Raw genomic sequence first — 27913 nt, forward strand, 5'->3', positions numbered from 1 at the left:
AAGCAGGTTCTCCGTCAAACAACACTAGGCGATCGCTGATCTCAACTCACAGGTAAGTCTAATACTCGTTTAATAATCGCTGATCAATTATTTTATTATCAGCTGAAATATATATATATATATTTTTTTTTTGTTGGTTTTCTTAACTTAAAAATTTCATATTCAATCTCTTTAATTTACCTTTTCTAATAAAGTTTCCATTGCAATTATTTGAATATGCACAGACTTTTCATTTCGACTGCATTTCAATTATGTCTCATTCATGCTTTGGCTATAGTCAACTAGCGTCTCCCCTAATTTTCTGCGTGGCGCTACCGGAACCGGAAAGGAGCAAAACACTAACTTCGTTTTACTTTTTGTTTCTGCATATGTATTTTAAAGCGATTTATTGACAGGAAATATTTAAAAAATGATATTATTGATAATACCATTAAAATAACAAAATTATATAAAAACACACAATTAGTATTTATTTGCATTTATAATGAAAGAATTAGTGCAAATAAAAATAACAAAATTTGTGCAAATTAAAAATAACACATTTAGTGCAAATGAAGTGCAAATAAAGTCTAATTGTGTTATTTTTATTTGTATAATTTTATTATATGTTTATTGCATACTTTTCAATGTCTTTTTTATATTTTATTTCAATAAATCGCTTCAAAATGCAAATACTGGTTAACAAAAATCGGAGTGTTTTGTGTCGTCACGGTTCCAGTAGCGCCATGCAGAAAATAAGACTAACTGACTTATAACCTATGCTTTTATGAATATCGTCTTTTTATAATTTTATAAAGTGTTTTATAAAGTATTTCATAAACGCATTTATAAATATTTTAAAATTATTTTTTAAATTCTTATAAAGCGTTTTATAAAGTATTTCATAAACGCATTTATAAATATTTTATAATTATATTGCGCGGTGGTACAATACGCTTAAACATAATATTTTAATTCATTCAGATTGTGTATGTATTATTATAGAATCAATCCTCTATTGAATATATATTTTTATAAAGTAATTGGGTTCGTGTGTTTCTGTCTGTGTGTACAGCTCTCCATCATCAACGAAATATAAAGGAGGTAAGAGGGTAGATCTCTCCTGGTAGAGAAACATTAGAACCCATTTTAGGATGTTTCTGTTATAGGAGACATAAGAATCTTTGCCTAATTTCTTTATATACTATTCTACAAACCACCCCCATATCGAATGACTTATGCTCATTTGCATATCACATTATATTAAATCTCTTTAACTAATTACCTCGACCTTATTACATATTGGAAATATTCTAATCATTTCAACTGTACTATTTACAAAATCTATTTAACATTTAATCTATCTATCTATATATCACATTATATTAAATCTAATTACCTCGAACTATATATCTATAAAAACAGAGATGTGTGTGCCACAGACGATTTCTGATTGGTTAATCCAATAATCACATCTCCTAAAAAACAATCGTTTCTACGCTCTTACCAGTACCATAAAATATTATGGCTTTATTTATTGTCCATCTTGGAAGGGTTTAATTTTTTAATAACTTGTTATTTACAAATTAAAAAAATACGAAACTATTATACGAAACTAAACTACACGAAACGCGCACACACACACGTTCACTACCGTCACGTTGTTATGGCAACCAAACCCGCTGACTTACATAAACAGTAAACACACACAGTAAATGTGATTTTCTTCATTTTCTCATTTCACTCGTGGTCTTAAATTCATTTCGGATTTGTATTACTGTACACATAGATTCGAATAAGTTGCCAAAAAACAAATATATAACAAATAAATGTTATCAAAGGCAAGATAAATTACTTTTCTACCAAACTGGATATATTTTTCGTGTTTTTATTCAATTTAACATGTTTATTCAGCTCGAAAAGCATACAGTGTTTACCGATGTATTGGAAAATTCAAGATGGCGGCCGATTCTCTCTTTAACACGGTACGTTTGGAAAAAGGTGTAATAAATAAAAAACCGGTTAAAATACTGTTAAAAACTCGCTCAATATATGTTACCGTGACATAGGTTGACATATATTCGGGGGTTTTTAATAGTATTTTGTATAGTTTTTTATTTATAACACCTTTTCCCAAACTTACGGTGTTAAAGAATGTGTGAGACGCCATCTTGAATTTTCCAACACATCGGTAAACACTGTATTCTTTTCGAGCTGAATAAACATGTTAAATTGAATAAAAACACGAAAAATATATCCAGTTTTTATCGGTTTTTTACCTTCTCTGCAGAAGTAAAAAAAAAACAACAAAAAAACGGAAGGTACATTTACAGAATGTTAAACTAACCCTAACCGATGTTTTATGTTTAGTTTAGGAAAAGTCAGAAGAAACAAAAGTCATTATTGCATGAAAAATACGTATTTAGTTGAAGTATTGTTTATGTTAATTCTTTCGAAGAAATTTAGCAAGAATACCTGTAAACCAGGAAATCGGTAAAATGTCATCATGGATGAATACTTGTCTATTATAATTTCTACCCTTGACAAAAACTTAGCCATAACAAAAGAGATTTATTGTTCAGATTGTTTTTGAGATTGATTTCTAAAAAGATATTTTATAAATAAAATCGACTTTAAAATTAAAGACTTAAATTACAATAATTGAATTTAAACATTCTTATTTCAATATTTGGCACATAACACCTGCAAAAATGATCACAATGTCAGGATTTCATTTTATTTCAGAATCGATGGCAAATTGTGTAGATTGATATCTCATTATATTAAATACTAATATTTAACATTAGTTTATCATTTAAGCCGATAAAAAGCCCTTTTTTTTTCGAGTCATAAAAGGATTTGGAGTTTCCTAATCAACCTTTCGGGTGCAGTTGCACGCTCTCAAAATAACTAAAGTGTTGGCTTTAAAAAAACTGGTTCATTAAAACTAAACAGGTTTAGTTTTAATAAAAATTTTTTTTAAAAAAATCGCTTTGGTAATTAGATATCCCTAATCGCTGAATAAAACCGCTAACGAGTTGAATGATTACGACATAAAATTAAACTCAGGTTCCTGAAACGGAAACTTCGTTTGTTTTTGTTTTTTTCTTATCAATATATTTACATTGTTATTTTGTTTTCATTTTCAATCATTCGAACAGTTTTCTTTTTCAAGTAATCCAAGTTACAAAATTTCCACTGTTTACTATGCTAAAATCACAATGACTAATGTATACCTATTAGCCCTTATCCTTGAGTGGCCTCTGGGCCTTGATAAGTGGTGACACCCATGTAAAAAAAAATCACTCGAACAGTTTTCTTTTTATAATGTACAGTTTTAAAAGTTTAAAAACTATATAGTTTTTACTTCAGGAAAATTAATGGGTCAGTTTTTACGATGTGCCCTGTTAAAATACTGTTAAAAACTCGCTCAATATATGTTACCGTGACATAGGTTGACATATATTCGGCGGGTTTTTAATAGTATTTTGTATAGTTTTTTTTATTTATAACACCTTTTCCCAAACTTACGGTGTTAAAGAGGGTGTGAGACGCCATCTTGAATTTTCCAACACATCGGTAAACACTGTATGTTTTTCGAGCTGAATAAATATATTACATTGAATAAAAACACAAAAAAATATATCCAGTTAGGTAGAAAAGTAACTTATCTTGCCTTTGATAACATTTATTTATATATTTGTTTTTGACTATTTTTTCGAATCTATGTGTACAGTAATACAAACCCACGATATGAATACTCACGTTGTTATATATATATATATATATATATATATATATATATATATATATATATATATATATATAAATGAGATTATAGCAGTTAAAAAACATTTTTAAAACACACACACACCTTTTTCAAAGTGATCAGAAATCGTATAAAAGTAAAAAGGGTAAATTTTTACTTACTTTCCAACTTAATCACCTTTAACGTGACTTTTACAGTTTTTTTTTTAAATAGAATTCATTTACCGATACAAAAGAAATGATAAGTAAATAAATCCATAAATAAATATTATAAATGGTTTATTTTAATACTTGCCAGGATGCGGAGGAAAATGAATGAAGGGGGAGGGGAATAAAATAAAAACATTTTGGAAACAGAGTAAGTTTGAAAGAATTGCTTTGCACAGAAAGAAATTAATGAAAAAATAAAATAAAATTTCTTTTCTTTCTTGATTTTTTTTTAGGTTTTTATGAAAAAGGAAGTCAAAATTAAGACTATAAAAAACAATTTTTATTAAGAGCGAACCTCAGTCGTCAGGTCTGTAAAAAAAGACGTGGAATAATAAATGTTTTCTAATACAAATTGTTTTTACTTATGTGTTCATTTGTCTCTTTGAAGTTCGTTTGTTTAATATATCGGTTTGCAATATAATTTTGTCATTCTGTCAGACTCAAATTTTAAATCTATATATCTATAAAAGTGTGTGTGTGTGTGTGTGTGTGTCTGTGTACATTTCCCTACGAAATAACTCTGTCAATTTTTAGTCTACAGACTCGAAATTTGATATACAGGGTACTGAGATTCGGAAAAATCTATGTGATCGGTTTTTAGCCAGAAATTTGGCGATTAAGGGGTCAAAGTTCAACGATTTGAGCTTTGAGAACTCTACCAAACTTCTCCGACAATTTTGGGTCTACACACTTGAAATTTTAGATATAGCTTCCGTGGACATGGATCTAACTTAATAACTTGATTTGAGCCCAAAACAATAAATTTACAGGGGTCATAATAGGGGTCAAAGTTTAAAAAATTACCCCCTTTTTTTGCTCATCATACACCTCCAAACACCCGGGCAACGCCGGGCACCCATGCTAGTATTATATATTACGAGGAATAATTTGTTTGGTTGACTGATTCGCAAAAAAAAAAGAAAAAAAAGAAAAAAGCAAGAAAGAAAAAGAAATTAAATGAATAAACAAATAAATAAATAAATAAATAAAATAAATAATAATGATAATATAGTTCATCAAAATTCCGTCTGTGTTTGTTTACAACATCACCTCAGCTGACATTGGGCTTGACGATGAATGCCCTTAAAACTCACTTCTTATTAATATTTAGTCTTGAAATATGCAAACAAAGAAATGATTTGCGGCGATTTTAAATGGCTCTCATCTTCTATCGTAAACTGAATTCATTAATAATAATAAAAAAAAATTAAAATACAGTGGTGAATCACACCCGTGCTTGAACGTGGGATCATTCTATCCGTAATTGAATGCTATAACACTGAGCTATATTTCCAGGTATAATAAATTCCGTTTTTTGTAAAGAAAGTATTTGTTGAGATTTGATTATCTCCCTTTCCGGCGTAACTTAAAATATTCTACTGTAAAAATTCTGTTTTATCTATCAGAAAAAAAATACTATATTTAGGATCAGATTCTTCGATTTCTGATACATATCGGACGAATTTCTGAAAAATAAAAACACATCTAAGAATCTGTTAGATATATAAATTAGCTTTGTGTGAAATTTGCAAAAGATAGGCTCAGCCGTGTCGGAACTTATAAGGAAGGAACTCACGCAAAAATTGACTTTTATATAATTGTAGAGATAGAGATAGGTATACATATATATTTGCTTATTATATTAAAGCTTTCATTTAGGTCTCAATCATTAGGTTAGTAAGGAAGCTTAGAAATGCCCAAATTCAATATATTTCTTCAAGTTGTTAAATATGAAATTGTTCTTACATATACTTCGATGGTTACATCGGTAGGAGACGTGGCTGATTCATTTTGTTTTCGATTCTAGCAGATATAACCCAACTCATATTTTTTAAACTTTTGAAATCACTACTATATGAGATAATATTTAAAAGAATATTGCCTCTATAATAATAAATACGAAATCTGCATGAATTCAAATATATTTAAGTGTATTTTACAACGCGGCAAGCCCCCCCCTCCTCCGCTAGTAATAAATAAATTAGTTAAATGACCATGATCATAAGCATAATTTACAGAAACATATTTATAACTCTGAAAAAATCATAGTCGTAAATCCAATCTCAAACACATTAGTCATAAATTTCGTTTTAAAAAATATGATCATCATTACTATCAAGAAAATCATGATCATAAATCAATAGACATGAATTCAATCTCAAAATTCGGTGGTCATTAATATAATCTCAGAAAACATGGACATATACACATAACACAATTTAAGGTTATAATTCCAATTATACGAAACATAATCTATATATCTATGAAAGTGAAAGTGTCTGTCTGTGTGTCTGTCTGTCTGTGTACATTTCCCTACACAATATCTCTGTCAATTTTAAGTCTACAGACTCAAAATTTGATTTACAGGGTAATGAGATTTAGGAACATTTTTGTAATCGTTTTTTGGCCAGAAATTTGGCTGTTAAAGGGTTAAAGTTCAACGATTTGACCTTTGAACACTCTACCAAACTCCTCCGAGAATTTGGGGTCAAAACACTTGGAGTTTTAGATATAGATCCATTAGGCATGGATCTAACGTAATAACTTTATTTGAACCCAAAACAACAAATGTTAAGTGAACATAATAGGGGTCAAAGTTTAAAAAATTGACCGCTTTTTTTTTTGCTCAACACACACCTCCAAACCCCCGGGCAACGCCGGGCTCCCAGGCTAGTACATTATAAAAAATATCAAAAATTTGGATTTTAACCTCTCTTCGTTAAGCAAGAGCTTTCTATATTTAAAGGATATGTGTTTTTGGATAGAAGGCATAAAAAAAACTGACGCAGGTGTCTGTAAAAAATAACATCATGGACGCTTTGAGATTTTCTTAAGTGCAAAGGGATATCACGCACAGTTGAAGAGACGAAGTAATTTGCATTTTTTTGTCACAGCTTTCTTAAGAGATCTTCAATTATGCTGACATCGTAACTAGGTAACAGCATATCAAGTCTATCGCTTTCTATCTCGGTCACGCGCTAACGAACACACGCATATACACACACACACACACGCACGCACACATGCACACATATATAGTAAATTATATATATATATATATATATATATATATATATATATATATATATATATATATACTAAGTTATAAAATATATATGGCGATTAAGCTACACTGAATATTCCGCGTTTCATCCACTCTAGGACTCTTCACGCTTATGCGCAAATTTTGTGGTTGTTTGTCGTTTTTATATACGCATCTTCTATTGAGATTTTAGTTAGCCAATCAGCTTTCTAGTATCCACCGCGCCCTTCCTATTAGCTAATAAGGATGCACTTATCGCACAAAGGCCTATCTGACCTCTGGTTGACCTGTTCCTTTATGTGTGCTCTATTTAGCCTGGATATCTAGTTTCTTGATCTGTTTTAAATTTAGGTTAATCTATTTTTAATTTTATTATAGTTATTGGTGTTTTGTTGCTTATATTTGATATCGATATTTTTGTATCCACTATTTTTTAGGGCTGTTTCATAGATATTGGTTGACCTGTTAAATGCATTTTCATCGCTTGAGTTATTACTGAGTCTACTTACGATCGAGTTAGGGATCTGTTTTATAATTGATGGTGGGTGATTGGACTTAAGCTTTATGTATATTGGAGTAGTGTTATCTTTTAAGTAGGGTTCATGCGTGTTTTTACCTAAATTTAACGTGACGTCCAGGAAGTTTGTTATTTTTATGTTAGCTGATACGTCTGCTTTTAGGCCTAATTTTTTAATTTCCTTGTGTATGATTTTCTTAAAGTTATCTCCCTTGACTTTGTTGGAGTCTTTTATTATAGCTAGTCCGTCATCTCTATATAGTTTTAATTTTATATAAAATTAAAAATAGAAGAAAAAGAATTATAATTTGGTATACGGCCCCATACAATCAAATGTTAAAAACAAAACTTGGCAAGAAATGTCTAGATCTTATTGAAAAACACTTTCCCGCAACCAACCCCTTGCACAAAATTTTCAATAAAATACCTTAAAGTTATCCTACAGTTGTTGCAAAAATTTAGAGATGACAATTAAAGCACATAATAGCAAAATATTAAACAAAAAATAATGTACACAACAACAAAATAAAAAATAAAAAAAGTAGACACTATAACAAAAATAAAACTAACACGAGCAGAAATAATAATAATAATAATAATAATAATAATAATAATAATAATAATAATGATAATAATAATAATAATAATAATAATAAACCAACTCCGGACAACAACAACAACCATACTGGAAATAAAAATACTAATAACGAACAAGATAAATGCAACTGTAGACACCGTACACTTTGCCCACTTCAAAATAAATGTCTAACCAAAAGCGTAGTTTACCAGGCCACAATATTTGCGAAAGAAAACCCGAATAACAAGAAATATTACGTAGGTATGACTTCCTATTTTTATAGTTTTTCCAGTTCCCCCGCCCCTTTTATCCTTTTCCCATAATTAATTTTATTCTATACTGAAACCATTCTAAACGTTAATTTATTTAAAACATTTGTATTTTAACATCAAAAATCATACCCTATACCTAATAAGTTAAATTTTTAACTAAAGATATTTTTTATTTTATTTATCTTTAATCGTAATGTAGTTATCTTACCATGATTATACTTTTCATAATCGTTTAACGTAGGTTTTAATGGTCACCTCATCGAGCCTAATTTTTTTTATTTTTATACTTTAATCACCTATTTTTATACGTAATTTTTGAAACGTTAGAATTTACAAAAGTAATATTATACGGATACTAATTTATTTACTAGTTAACCATTTATTTTATACGTAAGTTTTTTTTAAACGTTAGCATTTACAATGAATAATATAACTGAAATTATTTCGTTAATTATTCATTACATTGTAAACTTTTTAAAAAAAAAGTAAACTATTTATTTTATTTTAAACGTTAGTGGCCTAATGAATTATTCACAGAACTATATATTTTAACTGATTAATATTAATGTTAATAAATAATTATACTTATGATGTACATATTACAGTTAAATACAGCCGTTCCCTTTTTTAAAACTTGGGTTCCTATTCTACACAACTTACCTACTGAACTAGGAATCTACTGATAATATTGAAACTCTACTTGAAACTCTTGACGCACTATAAATAAAAGAAAATAAAAAAAATTAATTAATATAATTAACATAATGGATGATCACATTTTAATGTATATACTTTCTCTTTAGGTCCTGTCTCCCCTTTACACTTAAATATGATGTAGTCCTAGTTATAATTAGGCAGTGTTTGAGTTAAAACAGCCAGAGATGTCCTTGGCCTGACGAAGGGATTCTCTTACCGGGTTTTCGCTGAAATATGTATGCTTATGTGTAGCCATTTATTTGTAAACTAAATTCACTTATATATATATATATATATATATATATATATATATATATTAATTACATTTTCACCCCAAACAAGGCACATTGCCACTTTGGTGTAGGGGGCTACTATCAGGGACAGCAACTACTGGGGTACTATGTTGGGATTTGGGCAGCAAGATGTCGGTTCACGTTACACTTGAACTTCTGCATGTCAGTACAGTTGTTATATACTGGATGATATGGCCGTGACGTCTATTTTGTTAGCACCATCTATATTCTAACTATCCGAGATGTTTGAATATCTCGATAGATAGAGAGATAGTTCGTTTGTGCATATATGTTGTTGGAAGTCGTCTAGTGAATGGAATGACCGCTGTTCATTTATCTATGAATAACGAGACGCTTTGTTATAAAACAATTTGATTTATTTAATAACAACATATACACATCATACGGCGGTGGTGACGGTGTGGGTGTGGTTGCGACCGTGACAGGCAGTTGAGCGTCGTCTGTCCTCTCTGCTGTCCTCTCTCTGACTGACTCGACTTGTTTATGATTGCTTTTTATGAATTTTCCCGTCAACCGATTTACCTAATCGACCCACATTCTGACCCTGTTGATGTTTGCATTTGGTCTTACTTGCGGCCGAATTACGTCATCTTATTCCCGGGTTTCATTTTTGTCGGTCAGGGTTTAAGTTCATCCGAACTTTGCTCCATTCAACGTCTGACCCCTAAACCGACTTGCGTCATAGGACCAGGTCATCCAATTCCAGTTCATTCGCCCCTCCTCTTTATTGTACACTCCTCCAATGCCTCCAAATTTTTTTTATATATATATAATAATTTTTTTTTAATTCTAGATTGCATACATATTTCTCTTTTTTTTTATATTTATTGTTCTTTTTTCAATGACGTCTTTTTCTGTTCCACAATAAATCATTTTTTTTTCTTGTCCACTATCGTTAATGCATTTGAGTTATTTATTTTTCTTTATATATATATTCTTATTTGTGGACATAATTTAATATTATTAAAACAAATCCATTATTACGCACACACACACACACACACACATTTTTTTAAATTTCTTTTCTCGGGGTCTCTCTCAATGTATGCTTTCGTTTCATTTCAAATAACAAAGGTGGTATGTTCACCCCAATTTTACAAATTGACATTGAGGCAGCCGACGTCCGATAGACTATGCTTGCTTCTGCTCAAATTATATAAGTTTTAACTTTACATTCCAATTACTTTTTTGAAATGAGAAGCAGCTCTATCTTTCCTTAAGACGTCAGTTGCTTTAACCATGGAGATAAGGGATCTTTTATTTTTTTCTTTTATTGAATAGGACGGTGTTCACAGTTTATTTAATCTATTTACAAACAGAGTATTTTTCTAACCCATCCTAAACAATTCTCTCTCTCCTGTTCTTCCTCCCCGCTACCAAACCTCGTACTATTTACGGGAGGTTGGTCCCTATTTCTACTCTCGTGCACTGCATACGACGGATAGTGGTAGCTGATTTCATCTATATTGGTTTCAAGTCCTGCCGTTATGCTCCGTGTCATGATCTTTCATTCCATCAACGGTACGTCAGATTCCTCATCCGACCCCTCGCGTTGATGACAACTCCTCTGAATTGCATAATCAGCTTCGTCTGTGGCTGATTCGCTGTCTGAATCACTAGATTCCTTTGGAACAGACAATGCAGCTTTTCTTAACGGCCTCTCTGTAGTGGGAATCTCCCACTCCTCGATAGACGCTGCTCTGAGATGTTCTGCATGCGCCTTCGTTACAGAGCCCGTTAATTGATCCTTAATTCTATATGAAACCGGCCCAGTCTTTTCTATCACTACGTAGTACGGTTTCCATCGTACATCTAGTTTTCCTCGCTTTTGGTGGTTTTTATAATACACCAAATCACCAACCTTAAATTCGACGGCTTTTGTTTTCTTCTTAGATCTATCTATCATTTTTTTCCTAGCATTTTTTATATTACTCCTTACTAAAGTGAAGGTTCGATTCATTTCCTGTAGAGCGATTTCATGATTTTCATCCCCATAGTATACTCTACGGGGTCTTAGAATATTGTCCAACGGCAGAACAACATCTCTATTGTAGAGTAAATAACAGGGTGAAAATTTCGTCGTTTCGCTTACATGGAACCTGACAGCCGCTAACATCTGATTCATGTATATATCCCACGACTGTTCATTGCCCCCTATTTTCTTCGCTAGGACGTCATGCATTGTTCTATGGAACCTTTCAACTTTGCCGTTACTCTGGGGGTGATAGAACGATGTGGTCACATGATGCACGTTGAGGTCCTCTAATGCCTTTTTCATTATGTTCTCAGGCCCATTATCCGTTAAAAGCTGCAGTGGTGCCCCGAATCTGGGAAAAATCTCGTCAATCAATAGATGCACCACTGTTTCTGCTTTCTTATTCGGAACCGCAAAAGCCTCCAGTCAACCACTGTACATATCTATAAAAGTCAGTATGTATTGGTTGCCTGATAAAGTTTTTGGGTAAGGCCCGGAAACATCTAACGCTAGTTTAGCGAAAGGAAAAGGAGGCAAATCACTCTGCTGCATTTGAGGTTGCTGTTTCCTTAAATTTCTGGTTTGGCACGAAATACATTTACTTATGTATTCGTTTATTTGTTTAAATAAACCAGGCCAGAAATATTTTTGCTTAATAGCGTGAAACGTTTTTTCCACGCCTATGTGACCATTATCATCATGGTATTGAACTAACACCCTTTCTCTTAGATGCGACGGTATATATACCCTAATTATCGGTTCGTCGTCGGGTTGCGACAAGTAATATACTACATCGTCCATTATTATGTACTTTTTTCGTTCCATCTTGGACGCTTTACCGTTTTTCATTCGCATCTTTAAATCTACAATCTCCCTATCTGCTTCCTGTTCCTTACTTACATCTAAACCCGATAATATAGGACGCTCGTGTGTTACCGATAAGTCTTCAGCATCCTTATATGATGCAAAATCTTTTGGCTCAAAATGATTTGAGTTTTTTGCACTCACTGTGTAATTCCTACTGTCTATTTCTACAGGGGGATCATCATTGTCCCGGCTCGAATCTACAGCGCGTGACAAGAGATCCGCACAGACGTTGTCTTTCCCCGTCAGGTACCGTATGGTGCAATTATAGCCAGCCATACTTAAAGCCCACGTCTGTATTTTCCTATTTTGAATTGGTGAGTTTAATAAATACTCCAGTGGTCTATGGTCTGTATAGATGGTGAACGTAGCACTATGCAAATAGTGATTTAATTTATTCAGGGCATAGTGTGTCGCATATGCCTCTTTTTCTATTGTTGACCATCTGGTTTGAGTATCACTCAACTTATGGGATAAGAAGTAAATAGGTTTTTCTACCTCTTTACCATCCTTTGGATCATAGACCATTTGTGATAAACATGCCCCAATCGAATGATCAGAAGCATCCGTATACAGTCGGTAGTCCTTATCCGGATCGGGATAAGCCAGTGTTACCATATCTGCAACATTCGTTTTTAGGCTATCAAAGGCAGACTGACATGCATCGTCCCAATAAAATCGTGCATGCTTCCTCGTTAATCGGATTAACGGCTCGGCGATATCGGAAAATTTTTTATAAATCGCCGATAGTACGATGTCATACCAATGAAAGCTCTTACTTGCTTTACAGTGGTTGGAGTCGAAATCATTTTTATAGACTTGACTTTATCCATGTCTGGCTGTATACCCCTCTTATTAACTTTGAACCTCAGATACTGTATTTCTTTATTAAAAAAATCACACTTTGTTGCTTTTAACCTAAGATTATGCTTGCGCAAACTACCTAAGACCTTATCTATATGTTTTATATGGTCTTCCTTTGTATTGGAGAATATTAAAATGTCATCCAAATACAGTACAGCGAATTCTTCCTGTCCTTGTAATACTACGGACATCAATTCCTGGAAGGCCCCGGGGGCGTTCGCAAGTCCGAACGGCATTACATTAAAATGGAACACCCCCTTGTGGCAGATGAATGCAGTTTTTTCCTTATCGTTCTCATTCAATTTAACCTGCCAGTACCCTGACTTCAAAGCTAACTTTGAGAAGTACTTTGCCGACCCAAGCGAGGCTAAAATATCATCAATAACTGGTAACGCTCGGGCATACTTCTTTGTTATTTTATTTAGTGCCCTAAAATCTACACAGAATCTTTTAGTTCCGTCTTTCTTCTCTACTAAAACTATCGGAAAACTCCACGGGCTGTTTGATCTTTCGATTACTCCAGCCTGCATCATTTCCCCTATTGCAGACTCTACTTCTTTTCTTTGCTTAAGCAGTGTCCGGTACGGGCATTTCCGTATGGGCTCATGCGTTCCAGTATCAATACGCATCTCTACCGTATCGGTACTGCCCAAGTTCTTATCTCCCGTAACGAACAAGTCCTTATTCCGCTTAAGCACCTTATTGATCTCTAACTTGAATTCTTCATGCACTTTTATCCCTTTCAAGTTTTCTTCAGAGATCTTATCTTTATGTTTCTTTGGCATGGTAATCTCCATTATTTTACCAGCCGCTCTACACCTAGCTATCTTACACCCTCTTCTAAAAGTAACCGTCTGGTTGGTGTTATTCATTATTAAAAGCGGAAAACTTTTTGATCCTATAATTTTTACTACGGTATTTGCTACTGAAATACCACTAAGATCACTAAGAAATCCTCTATCTATTTGTTCCACCTCATACTCTAGCCCTTGACCGTTTTAATACCCGCACGAGCTGTGCACGTATGCAAGTGCTGGTGTTTTAATGTTATTTTTTCCCCAGTCTTATTATAGCTGAGATATGAGCATCTTCTTCTAACGCTATATATTCATTTCCTATTTTTATCGCCCCCAACTCAAAGTACATCCTCACCCCATTTTTTCTAAGCCAGTCCCGGCCTAGTATTATATTTCTATTGAGATTTTTCGCCACAACGAAATCATGGTGGATGAATTGACTTCCTATCCTTATCCTTAATCGGGCGATGCCTTCTACAATTAATGGGGACCCATTAGCTGTCCTTAAATTCATTGATTTACTATGTAGCTCAGGTCTCTGTATAAGTATTTTAAAAACGCTACTTTTTATGACAGAAACCTCTGCGCCTGTATCTACTAAAGCCCTAAGTCTAATTCTATCTATTCTAATAGAAACGGAATTTGCTGTTGATGTTTGATTTGGTCTTATTTGCGGCCGAATTACGTCATCTTATTCCCGGGTTTCATTTTTGTCGGTCAGAGTTTAAGTTCATCCGAACTTCGCTCCATTCAACGTCTGACCCATAAACCGACTTGCGTCATAGGACCAGGTCATCCAATTCCAGTTCATTCGCCCCTCCTCTTTATTATACACAGTTATGGGGAAGCAGGGACCTGGAATGGAATTCCAGAGTCTAGCGGTTCTGGGGAAGAAACTACTGGAGTAGAAAGATCTTCTACATCTAGGGATCTCTACTGTGTGCGGGTGGGATTTAGCTGCCTGTCGGGTGTCTCGAGGGTGTCTACGTCGTCGGGGCACACGTGTCTGTAGTTCGTCAGAGCATTCACCATTAGAATACTTGCAGAACAGACAGAGGGATGCACCGTTCCGTCGAGGGAACAGAGGCTGAAGCTTAGTTGCCAGTTCAGGGCCTATCAGATGGCGACTATCTTTTAAACGTTGTCTAGGAGCGAGAGACTAGCAGCAGATGCACCAGCCCAAATGTGACAACAATATTCCATACATGGGGGAATGGTGGCCTTATAAAGGTACAGGATACTTTCAGGTGTAAGTAGTTTTCTAGTACGGTAGAGAGAGCCTACCTTCTTCGCAGCGGCCCTGGCAATGCTTTCAATATAATTGTTCCAGCTCATGTTTCCTGTGAAAGGTAGGCCAAGCAGTTTGAAAGATATATTCTGACAGGGAGTCACTGGCCATTGCAGACCATCCATTTATGTCCCCATTCCACTACAGATTGGAGGTCATCTTCTCGTGTTTTTGCCATTTCTTTAGATATGTGTTCATTTGTTTTCCTGTCATGCCTGTTATAGAGTGTAGTGTCATCAGCATATATACCCATCTCAGAGGCAGTTTTGTCGGGGAGGTCATTAATAAATATCAGGAACAATAGAGGTCCAAGAATAGACCCCTGAGGCACTCCCGCATTTATATCACACTGTTTAGATGCTCGACCGTCGAGGAAAACCTGGATTTTTCTCTTATCCAAGAAGGATTTAATTATGCTAAGTATTCTACCAGTGATACCGTATGATTTAATTTTCCTGAGGAGACCCTCATGCCATACCCTGTCAAAAGCCTTAGATATATCTAGAGCTGCCCTCCCCCGCTTTTTCCAGTGAATGGTATATACGTTCAGAGGTTACAGTTAGGATGTCTGCTGTGGAACTGGCTTGTCTAAATCCATATTGTTTGTCTGTCAGAACATTATCATCTGTAAGGTGACGGACTAGAGCATGGTTAATTATGGTCTCAAATGTTTTGGCGAAAAGTGGGAGGAGGCTGATAGGGCGATAATTTGATGGGTCAGTTCTTTCGCCAGAATTCTTGAATACTGGTACCACAGAAGCAGTTGTCCAATAGCTCGGAAAGCATGATTCATTAAGGCATTTGTTGTAGAGTTTGGGAAGAACTGGAGCTACTTCGGCTGAGCACTTTTTTAATTGCCCAGCTGGGATGAGATCAGGTCCACGTGCTTTTGCAGTGTCAAGGTTTTTTATGATAGCATGCACCTGAGCAGAGGTGATTTTCAGATCGTCTAGCGTGGCGTCTGTCCGCAAAAGAAAGTCAGGCAGGTGGTGGTTGGAAGGGTCCAGTGTGGAGTTTGAGGCAAACCGGCTGGCACGCATATTAGCCTTGTCGGTTGCTGAGCAAACAACCTCGTGATTGTTGGTTAGTGGAGGAATTGTTGATTGCCCATTATTTACTACACTGTTGTAGATTTTCCAGTAGTAACAAGTTCCTAATTTTTGTGCTTCGATGCGTTTTTTAGTGGTTTCAATAAATTCTCTCCTAGCTGTCGCTATTTCTTTCTTAAGGTTACTTCTAGCTTCCATACACTTCTGTCTGTTTGAACTGGACTTATGTCGGTTAAATCTGCGGTATGCATGCTGCCTTTGAGCAATGGCAGTGACGTAAGTAGAAGTAAACCTATGGGGAGAGTGGGGCTTGCTATAGAATTTCCGCATGGGAACATGTGCTTCAATTGCTGTTCTGAACCATTTAGTGGTCTCATTTGCGCACTGTTCAACAGGAAGAGAAAATTATTTCCCAATGGGGCATCTCTGATAAGATCTCTGATGGCTTCCCAGTCAGCCTTTTTATAATATCTCGTTGTTTTGAGCACTGGCTCTTCAGTTTTGAGTGTAGAGTTTAGGTCGATTTCGACCATTATCACGGCATGATCAGCATTTCCGAGTGGGCTGTCAGTATATGTTATACACTCCTCGGGAACTGTGGTCAGAAACAGATCTAGAAGTGATGCGCGTTGTTCTTGCTGGTCAGGGAAACGGGTTGGAAACGTAACCATTTGTGATAGGGAGTGAGATATAGAGTAGCTATGTGTTGTGCTGCCCGCTGCATCTGTGTGAGTAGAGAATCCAAGCCAGTTTTTGTGGTGGACATTAAAGTCACCAAATACATGTACTTGTGCCCTAGTGTCGAGGGAGAGTGCTGTCTATGCTGTCAGAGACTTTGTTTATTATGGTGCAGTCCTGGGTCGAGGGAGTGCGGTCGAGAGAATAAAAGTAGCTAATGTTATGTTGTATGTTTAGTCTAAAGCACATAAAGTCTTGATCGTCCGTTTCTAGGTTTGTTTCTCTAGTCAGGGGGGGGTGTTACGAATGTAAAGTCCAATTCCGTGCATATGTCTGTCAGAGTCCTTACGGCAGAGTGGGAGATAGCCAGGCATGTTAAAGTAGTTAGAAGGGTTTGAGGAGTGTAGGTTAGTCTCGCTTAGCGCTAAGATATCCGGAGTATTTGTTAGGAGAAATGCTTCAACATTAGCTAAATTAGTTCTAAGCCCACGGATGTTCGTGAATGCTTATATTTTGCTTGTACTGTCATCATGTTTGTAAAGAGTTTCAGTTAGGTAAGGGGGAGCTGAACAAGAGGTTATACAGGGTATCAGACATCCAACACAAATAGACCATTAGCTGACCTTTCTTCAACTAGGACTGTGGCCTTAGGAAAGCCCATCGGGGATAAGTGCAGGGTCCCTTTCCATGCGCGACATAGCACTACAAACATCCCGATATTATACAACTGTTGATAGAGCAGCTCCTCTAAGCACTACCAGAGAGTAAGGGCACCTGTACTACCAGTCGGATACAGCAGCCAGGAAATATCAATCCGGTACCCTAAACCCATTAGAAGAAGGCCACCCCAGTGTAATTGCACAGGCATATGTGGTACTCAAGCACTCCCAAGTGCCCAGTTTTGGGGGGTCGAATGTGTCGGGAGTGGGGAAACGGCATTCATTGCCCTAGACAAGAGACAAGATCTACAACTAAGTGTTTTGTCGATTCACTGTTATAGTGTCTCTGCGCCTGACTAATAGGCAAAGAAGGAATATGGAAGCCGAGCGATAGACAGAGCCTACCTACTCCTTAAGCAGTTTAGGTTTGCAGACCGGTAATTTGTTTGAGTCACCAGCTCTAGGAAGGTTGTCATCCAAGACTGGAGAGGCCTCCCTCCCCTTTGGTTTTAGTTTCAGAGTTTTCTTTCTCCTAAACGGGTGATCTGGGAAGATCTACTGGGTCCATCAGCCCTGAAAGTGTTTGCTCCGCGCCTGGGTCCTAATCCAGGTATTTCTGCGACCCCGCGTGGTTAATTAATGTTACACGGTTAGTTTGTACAGGTTATAATCTAATGAATAGTTACACTCCTCAAAGCAATTTAGGGACATGCAGTGGAAGATGTTATATGAGCAGGCTTGTTAGAAAAGCGTTAGTGCGGATTAAGACTTTTATCTTTTGATTTTTCCATTTTTTTAAAACTTTATGTTAGTTTAGGTACGGGATAACATAATAGCGTGAGTAGGTATTAGAAATTGAGCTAAGAATTTTGTCCAGTCACTGTATATTTAGATTTATGAGGGTAAAGATGTAGATGCATTACAGTAAGGGTATAACTGGAGGTACATTTTAAGTCATGGCGTATTCCGTATGTATAATTAAGTAAATAGATATTATAGCAAGTTTTCAGTAGATGCAGATATATAGAAGCTGTGTTAGTGTTTCTACTATTGAAGGGAGATAATTTCAGTTTTCATTTAAGAGTCATCGAGCGTTTTGCTTAACAGGGAGTATCGGATTTGGTTTAGTATTGTTCGTTGTAAAACCATCTAGGAAGAGGCAATTGTTATGTAATGAAGATCGCTTTGCATCCGAGTGCATACTTTGGCTGGTAAGTACGAAAGTGGATAGGAATGAACTATAATGCATGTCAGAGGTAGAAATGTATAGATGTTTAGTGATGACTGTTAGGCGGTTAGCATGTGAAAGTTAGGAGCTTGAGGCTAAGACGTGTGTATAATGTAGGGTTTTAGTGGCAGCTAGAGGGGGAGAGCAGTTTGTTAGCTTTCAAGGGTCGGGGTTATTAACTTACAGTATACAGTAAAATTTCATAAGGATTTAGAGTTTCAAGTATTGTTTTTGCTTGGGAGAAAGGAATAAAATGGTTCCCTTCTTTTCCCCTATTTTGCATGCAGGTTAGACATAGCCAGTCGTCTTGGAGGTAAAGAGAAACAATTATTTCGTCATGGTTTGGAATTCATATTTATAGGCAGCCGTTAAGGTTGGTGACAAAACAGTTATATCTATTCAGAAACAAGTCTAAGTGACGCAGCTAAGATCACTGTAGATTTCAGTTACAATTATTGTAACAGTTAATTATAAGCTATATCCAGTAGTTTGGTAGAGATATCAACAAGGCCTCTATCTTAATACAAGCGTACATATTGTAATTGTAAATATTAAGTATGTTACTTTATAAAGTTCTTCTGACTTCTACGGTAGAAAAATGAATCCGCGTTTGAGTTAATCTCGGAAAATTTATCCTGCCTAATGGTATTTTATCTCTAGCCTTAGTACAGAGCGTGGAATTAATCATTTAAGCTGGAAAAAAACGTGGTTGAGTTTTGCGGGGGGAATTAAAAACTATGCAAAGAATACAAAAACACAAATGCATATATAAATTATTAAAATACACATAATTACAAATTACAAAATGAAATAAGAAATTTAAAAGAGAAGAAATTACAAAGTTAGTATTTTTTAGGACTAGGATGATTTAGGATAACGCTTAACTTGCTCTGCGCACGACAGCACTTCCAGAAACAACAGCTATCCATATTTGGAGGAGGGTGGGGTGATTTCTTTGACCTGATATTAAACGTCTTTGTACTAATTTTATCTTCCAAATTCTACGCATATGCGTGTATATGTTAATTTTATTTTTTTATTTTTTAGCTTTAGTTCTAGCTTCGAAGGTAGATAAAATAAATCCATGTTTGTGTTAATTTCGTATATATATATATATATATATATATATATATATATATATATATATACGAGCAAACAGTTAATAAAACATGTTAAAAACACTTTGAAATGAGTAAAAAATATATTTAATCTGAAAAGGAAACACTAAATAAGTGGATAGTTCTTAATCCGCGGAGTTTCGAAGAAATACTTTCCTTCTCATCAAAGGGTAGGAATTAGCAAAATGCGGGATCGGATTTTGCATGCAAAAGTATTTGATGAAACAACAAGTAAGCCAAAGATCTTACTTGAAAACAACAAGTAAGTCAAAGATCTTACTTGAAAATATAATCCTATAGATTGGTTTTAATATAAAAATGTAATGTTTTGGACTGATACTTTCGGAGATATTCTTGGTCTGATGATGTGATTTTCCCTAGCAGGGTGGCCACTGAAACATATTAACATATGTGTACCCACTAGTTTTCATATTCAACATATTCATATTGCTCTGTCTAAACATTGAGCACTCTTTGGTAGACACATTGTGTTTTTTGTTTTTGTTTAAATAACTAAACAATACTACCAATAATATATATATATATATATATATATATATATATATATATATAGAGAGAGAGAGAGAGAGAGAGAAAGAAAGAGATAAATTCCTTTTCGGATAGAAACCACAGTAGATGGTTTGAAAATCAACCCTTCTCAAGTACATGATATCATAAAAACCTACACACTTCAAAAGAATTTGGATCTGATCTCATTTCGGTATTATTATTTAAAAAATGCTAAACTGAGGCTGCTTCAGTTCTCACTAAATCTTTTGAACAAATGTCTTCACGAATCTTGCTTCCTGTCTACTGAAAAACTTCTTATATGGTACCAGTTTACAAGAATCTGGCGAAATAACTGACCATTAATTATCGCCCAATTAGCATCCTCACACTTTTTGCCAAAATATTTTCCATAATTAATCAAGCTCTAATCCACCACCTCATAGCTGCTAAACTTCTGTCCGACCAACTGTATGATCTTATAGCACAATGATTTTTACATGAAAATAAGATCATATGGTATTACTGAACGAATACTTAATCTAATCCTTCGTAAAGAAGAGAAGAATCCAGGTTGTTCTCGATGGTCGTACGTCAAAATAATGTGATATAAATACGGGTACACCTGAAGGGTCGATCTTTGGATATTTATTATTCCTATAATCATCAATGACCTTCCTGATAAAATTATCTCTCAGATGAGTATATTTGCTTACGACACCACACAGAGGAAAACGAATGAACACATACCAAAGGCAAAAGCGGAAACCCGAGGGCGACAGTTGTTTATAATATTCAACCAAGTCAAACGGATCTGAGAAACAATATGTAAAGGTCAGTGTTAAAATGTATAATTATCTCGCTCTTTCTCTTTCTCTCTCTCTCTCACTTACCACCTTTCTTTCTCTTCTAACAGATACACAAAGGAAAATTGAATTATTATTATATTGCTTTAAACAGTCGCGGCTTTGAACTCCGTCGAACGTAGACATATAGTAGTTTAGTCTAACCGCCCGTGAGGACGGACGTGGGTCTATGCCCAGCACGTGTTAAATGTAAAATTAATTATATATTTTTATAAAAATACATTTATTCGTTATTTTGTACAAGCATTTAATTTAAGCATGCGGCCCCTACTATTTAATGACGACGATAGAAACTCTGGCCGTAATGACGGAAAGACGGCTCAAGAAGAGACACTTGGCAGCCGGTTATAGTCAATGCCATACCGACCCGTCGATGTTTATATTGCCCATGCACCTATCGCTTGATATCGTGGTATCTGGGGAGCTAGTTGTCGTGCTCATGACGTTTCTTAACAATGGAACACGTCCTGGCAAACGATAGTGTCATACTTTACACCCTCGACATAAATACCTCGATAAAACCGACAAGCAGCAAAATCTCACCCTTACACTCTTAAGATACCAGAAAGCCTTCTACCCAGACAGTTTCTTGCATAGGACTGTTATATGTTGGAATTTATTTCCGGGTTCCTGCTTCGCTGGCTGTACTGACATGCAGAAGTTCAAGTGTGATGTAAACAAGTATCTTGCTGTTCAACTCCCTACATAATATCCCTGCAAATTATGTTCTAGATAGTAGTCAAAGTGACATTGTACCTTGTTTGGGGTAAAAATGCAATAATATATATATATATATATATATATAAATTATAAAATATATATGGCGATTAAGCTACACTGAATATTCCGCGTTTCATCCACTCTAGGACTCTTCATGCTTATGCGCGAATTTTGTGGTTGTCTGTCGTTTTTATATACGCACCTTCTATTGAGATTTTAGTTAGCCAACCAGCTTTCTAGTATCCACCGCGTCCTTCATATCAGCCAATGAACATGCATTTACCGGACAAAGGCCTATTTGACATCTGGTTGACCTGTTCCTTTGTGTGTGCTCTATTTAGCCTGGATATCATATTTCTTGACCTGTTTTAAATCAAGGTTAGTTTTTTTTATGTTAGTTTATATCTATATATGTACATATATATATATATATATATATATATATATACATGCGTACATATATGTGTGATAGTTTATGTATATTCATGTTTAATTAATTTATTTATTTGTTTATTTTCTATTGCTTTTGTTAGTTTTAATATTATTTTGTATCGCTATCCTAGAGTAAATTTCATCCCGTGAACACAGTTGTTCGCTATTTCACTTCTACAGTTTGATAGATGTTGGGTTTCTTTAAAGTACAGGATAGAAAATTTTTCATGAAGGCATAATCTACATTGGTCGTCTAGGTCTCTACATGTAGTAGCTTGTCTTATTATTTTCCATTCGACTACCGGCGAATGTCCGCTTTCCGTGAGTTCCCAATATTTATTTGCTAGCTTTGTTTTCGTACGGTGTTTTTGATTGTTGAATGTACTTTTGTGGTATAATATCGAGTTTTGAAATCTAAGGAAGTCATAACTACGTAATATTTCTTGTTATTCGGGTTTTATTTCGTAAATATTATGGGCGGGTAAGCTATGCTTTTGGTTAGACCATTATCTTTAAGTGGGCAAAGTGTGCGGTATATACAGTTGCATTTATCTTGTTCGTTATTAGCATTTTTATTTTTATTTCTAGTATGGTTGTTGTTGTCCGGAGTTGGTTCATTATTATTATTATTATTATTATTATTATTATTATTATTATTATTATTATTATTTCTGCTAGTTATATATATGTGTTTTGTGTTGGTTTTATTTTTGTCATGGTGTTTACTTTATTGTTTATTTTGTTGTTGTTTACATTGTTTTTATTTAATATTTTGTTATCATGTGCTTTAATTATCATCTCTAAATTTTCGCAACAACTGTAGGATAACATTAAGGTATTTTTCTTGAAAATTTTGTGTAAGGGGTTAGTTGCGGGGAATTTATTGGTGTTTTGTTGCTTATATTTGATATCGATATTTTTGTATCCACTATTTTTAGGGCTGTTTCATAGATATTTGGTTGACCTGTTAAATGCGTTTTCATCGCTTGAGTTATTACTGAGTCTACTTACGATCGAGTTAGGGATCTGTTTTATAATTGATGGTGGGTGATTGGACTTGGGGTTTACGTATATTGGAGTAGAGTTATCTTTTAAGTATAGTTCATATGTGTTTTATCTAAATTTAACGTGACGCCCAGGAAGTTTGTTATTTTTATGTTAGCTGATACGTCTGCTTTTAGGCCTAATTTTTTCATTTCCTTGTGTATGATTTTCTTAAAGTTCTCACCTTTGACTTTGTTGGAGTCTTTTATTATAGCTAATCCGTCATCTTTATAATCCGAGGTATCAAATATGCTTGTGAGGGTATATAGAATGAATAATCCAACAAAATCTGATGCCTCTGCAGAGTCCATGCCATCCATCGCCAAATCAAACGAATTTGTCATTTTAGTTTTTATCCTTATGTTATTGTTAATATTAGAACTGATTTTCTATATTTTTTAATGATGTTGATATCTTCCGCGGGTATATCAGTGTATGCCTCGGCAATTTCTAGGGCAATGTTAAAAAGTTCCTCGGATATCGACGGATAGATGTCTATGATGTCAAACTGTACATTTATTTTTGCTTTCTATATTTTTAAACCAAGTGATTGCTTCGGCAGTATTTGCCCACTAGTTTAATTCTAGGTCTTGTTTGATTTGTTTGTTTACTCTAGAAAGTATTGCTTTGCTAATTCTACCTATATCTGTTAACATAAATATATATATATATATATATATATATATATATATATATATATATATATATATATATATATATTTAATTATAAAACTTTGTGGGCCTTGCCCCCTTGCTTGAATCTTGTCTTTAACGATTGGCGATTCTATCTTTAAAATAAGAATGTCAGGTGAATTCACACACACACACACACACACACACACACACACACACACACACACACACACACACACACACACACACACACACATATATATATGTATATATATATATATATCAAATTAAACGTATTCGAAAATGAAAACTCGTAAAAAGCAAGATATATTTTTATTCATAGAGACAATTGAAATAGTCGTTACATTGGACATGCTTATGTTTCGGACAGATGGTATGTCAAGATCACTAGTCCTCGTCAGGCGAATTAATAAAGTTTGTATTCCACTAAAGGTATCCGGTTCATAAATAAAAGATGAAATAATTTTTTTTTAAATAAAACAATTAATAACAATGAGCATCTAAGTTTTAAAGTCCATCGTAAAGTAACAAATAAAAGCGATTACATACATTTTTATTCACACCACGATGGTAGAGTGAAAAAGGTATTCTAATAGAATTTTTTGGGCTCTGGGAATATGCAGTGAAGAAGACATCAAGAAAGAATTTGAATACATTGAACATACATTCATGAACTTACAATACCCTCAACATTTTCTGACAAGTACAAAAAGGAAAGCACTAAAAATTTTCAATAAACGAAACCGAGACAATTCTCTAAATAACCAGACACACGGCAGACAATTAATATTACCAACTAATAAAAACAACGACACAATCTATAAAAACCTAAATCAGACAGGCATTCAAATAACAAAACTAACCTCTTTAACAATTAGGGATCTAACACGTAAAATTATGACTAATATCAACACTAACATCAAGGCCGGAATATATTCCATACCCTGCTTTGATTGTGGAAAAATATACGCAGGAGAAACTGAACGAAATTTAAATAAAAGAATATATGAACACAAAAGACATGTAAAAAACAACAACGCCATATTTTGTCACATCACGGAGAACGAATTTTAATTTTTTTAACAAAGCGACTTTCCTTAAACACATACATAAAAGATCCACACGACATTTAATTGAGTCGCCTATAATCCCCCATTCCAACAATATAATTAAACAAATAAAGGGGGGGTTTCAACGTTGTTCCCTGTCTGTCGAAAATAATTATTAAAGAGAACAGTTTAGACACATGTTAAACTTGAAACATATATATATATATATATATATATATATATATATATATATATATATATATATATATATATATGGAAAATGCGCGCATGAAAAGTAATATTCTTAAGATTTTATTAAACCTGGAAAAGTAAAGAACAAGATATTCTAGTAAAGTAAAAAATAAGAATTTTTTAGACTTAAAATATTGCAGCTAAAAATAAAATTTGAATATATTTGAATATTGATAAATATTTCATTTATTATTTGCATATGTTGTTGTTTATTGTTGAGTTAAAAAGCGTTAGTCACTTATATACTTACTCTCTTGTTTGTGAACCCACATATTTTGTTGTAACTTTTTTTCTACGGAACCAATTTTCGAAATTTTTTTCAAAATGTAGCTAATGAGGTGTTCTATCCAACTATATAACCTGTTTGAAATTTGGTTTCGAACGAAATTAGTGGTGGGGGTTTGAATGTGTCTCGATTCATTCAATTTCGGACTTAAGCATATATTAAAAAATTAAACCACTACAGTGGTTGAATGATATATATATATATATATAAAGATCCATTCGTAATTACACTTCATTTTATTATTTTTATTTACTTTTTTATTGTATTTTATTTTATCACTGTCTATTTTTAGACGCCATTTCAACACTTTCTTTTCTTATTTTTAGACGTCGTCTTTCAAGTTACTACGCTATTTTTCCCCAATTCAATTCTCTCTAATTTTTATTCGCGTGCAAGCGACTCTATAAGTAACTCCGTCAGTAGGTCGGTCGGTCTGTCGGACTGTCCGTAACACTTTTGTGCTTGTCCTTTTTTGTTAAGATCAAAGGTCTGTTGTTAATAGATGCTGGTCTTAGCTTTTTAAGCTTTTCTTGGACTTTTGGCCAAGAAAGACCATATGTGGGAGCAATCCCACATATGACCTTGGTCAATATAGGGGCAACCCTTCATGCCAATTCTTACTATCCAGCTCCCCTACTCCCCGGGTAGTTGGTCCCCCTTTCCCCTTTATTCCTCGCATTAAAAATCCGCCCTGTTGCCTAATTTGCTCGGTGGGGGACCAAATAAATACCAACCCCATATATAAGACCTTGGTCAATGTAGGGGCAACCCTTCATACCAATTGTCACTATCAAGCTCCCCTACTCCCCGGAGAGTTGGTCCCCATTTCCCCTTCAGTCCTCGCATTAAAAATCGGCCTTGTGCCTAATTTGCTCAGTGGGGGAGCAAATAAATACCCTTTTCTTGGCCTTTTGGCCAAGATCAAAGTGTAGTATCTGTTCTTACTACATGCTGTACTTATGTTTGTAACTTTGTGATATAAAGTGGGGGATCACTTTTCTTTATTTATTTAATGTAAAATGATCATCCACTTTACAACCAGTCAATCTCAAAGCCATTCAACTCATTCTCCAGATCATTCAAGTTGTTTTTGAAGGATTCCAGTTATTTTTTAAGTATTCAAGTCATTTTTAAGGTCATTCAATTCATCCGTAAGTTGATTAAAGCATTCTAAGTCATTTACTTTTTATTTATTTAAATCATTTCAGCCCATTTTTCGGTCATTTTAGTTTATCTTTAAGAATTTCATGTCAATCCTACATTCACGCATTCATTCATTACACGAGAGCACGCGACTAATGGCTATCGGCCTTGTTAAAAACTCCCTTCGTAATCTCGTTTAATTTTATTATTTTTATTTATTTAATCTATCAGGGTGATATTTTTAGACGCAATCCTTTAAATCTCTCCGATATTTTAGCCCAATTAATTTTCTCATCTTATTTTATAAATTTATTTATTTTATTATTATTTTTTTTTTACTTTTAGACACAATCTTTCAAATCACTACGCTAGTTTACTCCAGTATATTATCATTATTTTCTCTAACCATAAAATGCATATATGTATATAGGCATCTAATTTACATAAAGAAAACATGCTGTTTCCCCTTATCATTATACAGGGTGGGCCAAAATAAGGGTCCTATCTTTAAATATGAATAACTTCCACAAAATAAAAGTTAAACTCACCAAACTTTATGTGTGTGTAGATTGACCCTTCCGAGATGTTTTTGAAATAAACAAAACAAATTTTGGCCGAAAAACACTTCTTAAAACTTACATGAATTTATAAATTTTTAAAAATAGGACCCTTATTTTGGCCCACCCTGTATATAGCGCCAAAATCTTCCGACGCTCTCGCCAATGACCATCCGTTTTGAAAAAGCCAGCATAAATCGGGCTAAACGTTGACCGTTCAGGTCCTTCCACCTCCAATCTATTTTTCATATCGTCGGATTTCATCTATCTTAACAATCATACATACATACACACACACACACACACACACACACACACACACACACATATATATATATATATATATATATATATATAATTATTTCTCTCTTCTCTAATCTTGAGCACGTGGAACAATGGGGAAAGATGTAACTGGTTCCTTTTGATGTATCTAAAACCAAGCTTCTATCTTTACATCATCAATGCTTTGGTCCCCATCTGGCATCAGTTGAAATGAATTGCTCTCGT

At 34.3% G+C, this 27913-nt stretch overlaps 1 protein-coding gene and 1 pseudogene across 4 annotated transcripts in view; one reads left to right on the plus strand and one right to left on the minus strand.

Moving 5' to 3' along the window:
• LOC145295859 (uncharacterized) overlaps window positions 1-27913 on the minus strand; it is a 790170-nt gene that overhangs the window by 309705 nt on the left and 452552 nt on the right. The window lies entirely within an intron of this gene.
• On the plus strand, window positions 26601-26757 carry LOC145296384 (U2 spliceosomal RNA; annotated as a pseudogene).

The sequence above is a fragment of the Euprymna scolopes genome, chromosome 16 (genome assembly GCF_053919585.1).
Source record: "Euprymna scolopes isolate OS-2025 chromosome 16, ASM5391958v1, whole genome shotgun sequence".
Taxonomy (NCBI): Eukaryota; Metazoa; Mollusca; class Cephalopoda; order Sepiida; family Sepiolidae; genus Euprymna; species Euprymna scolopes.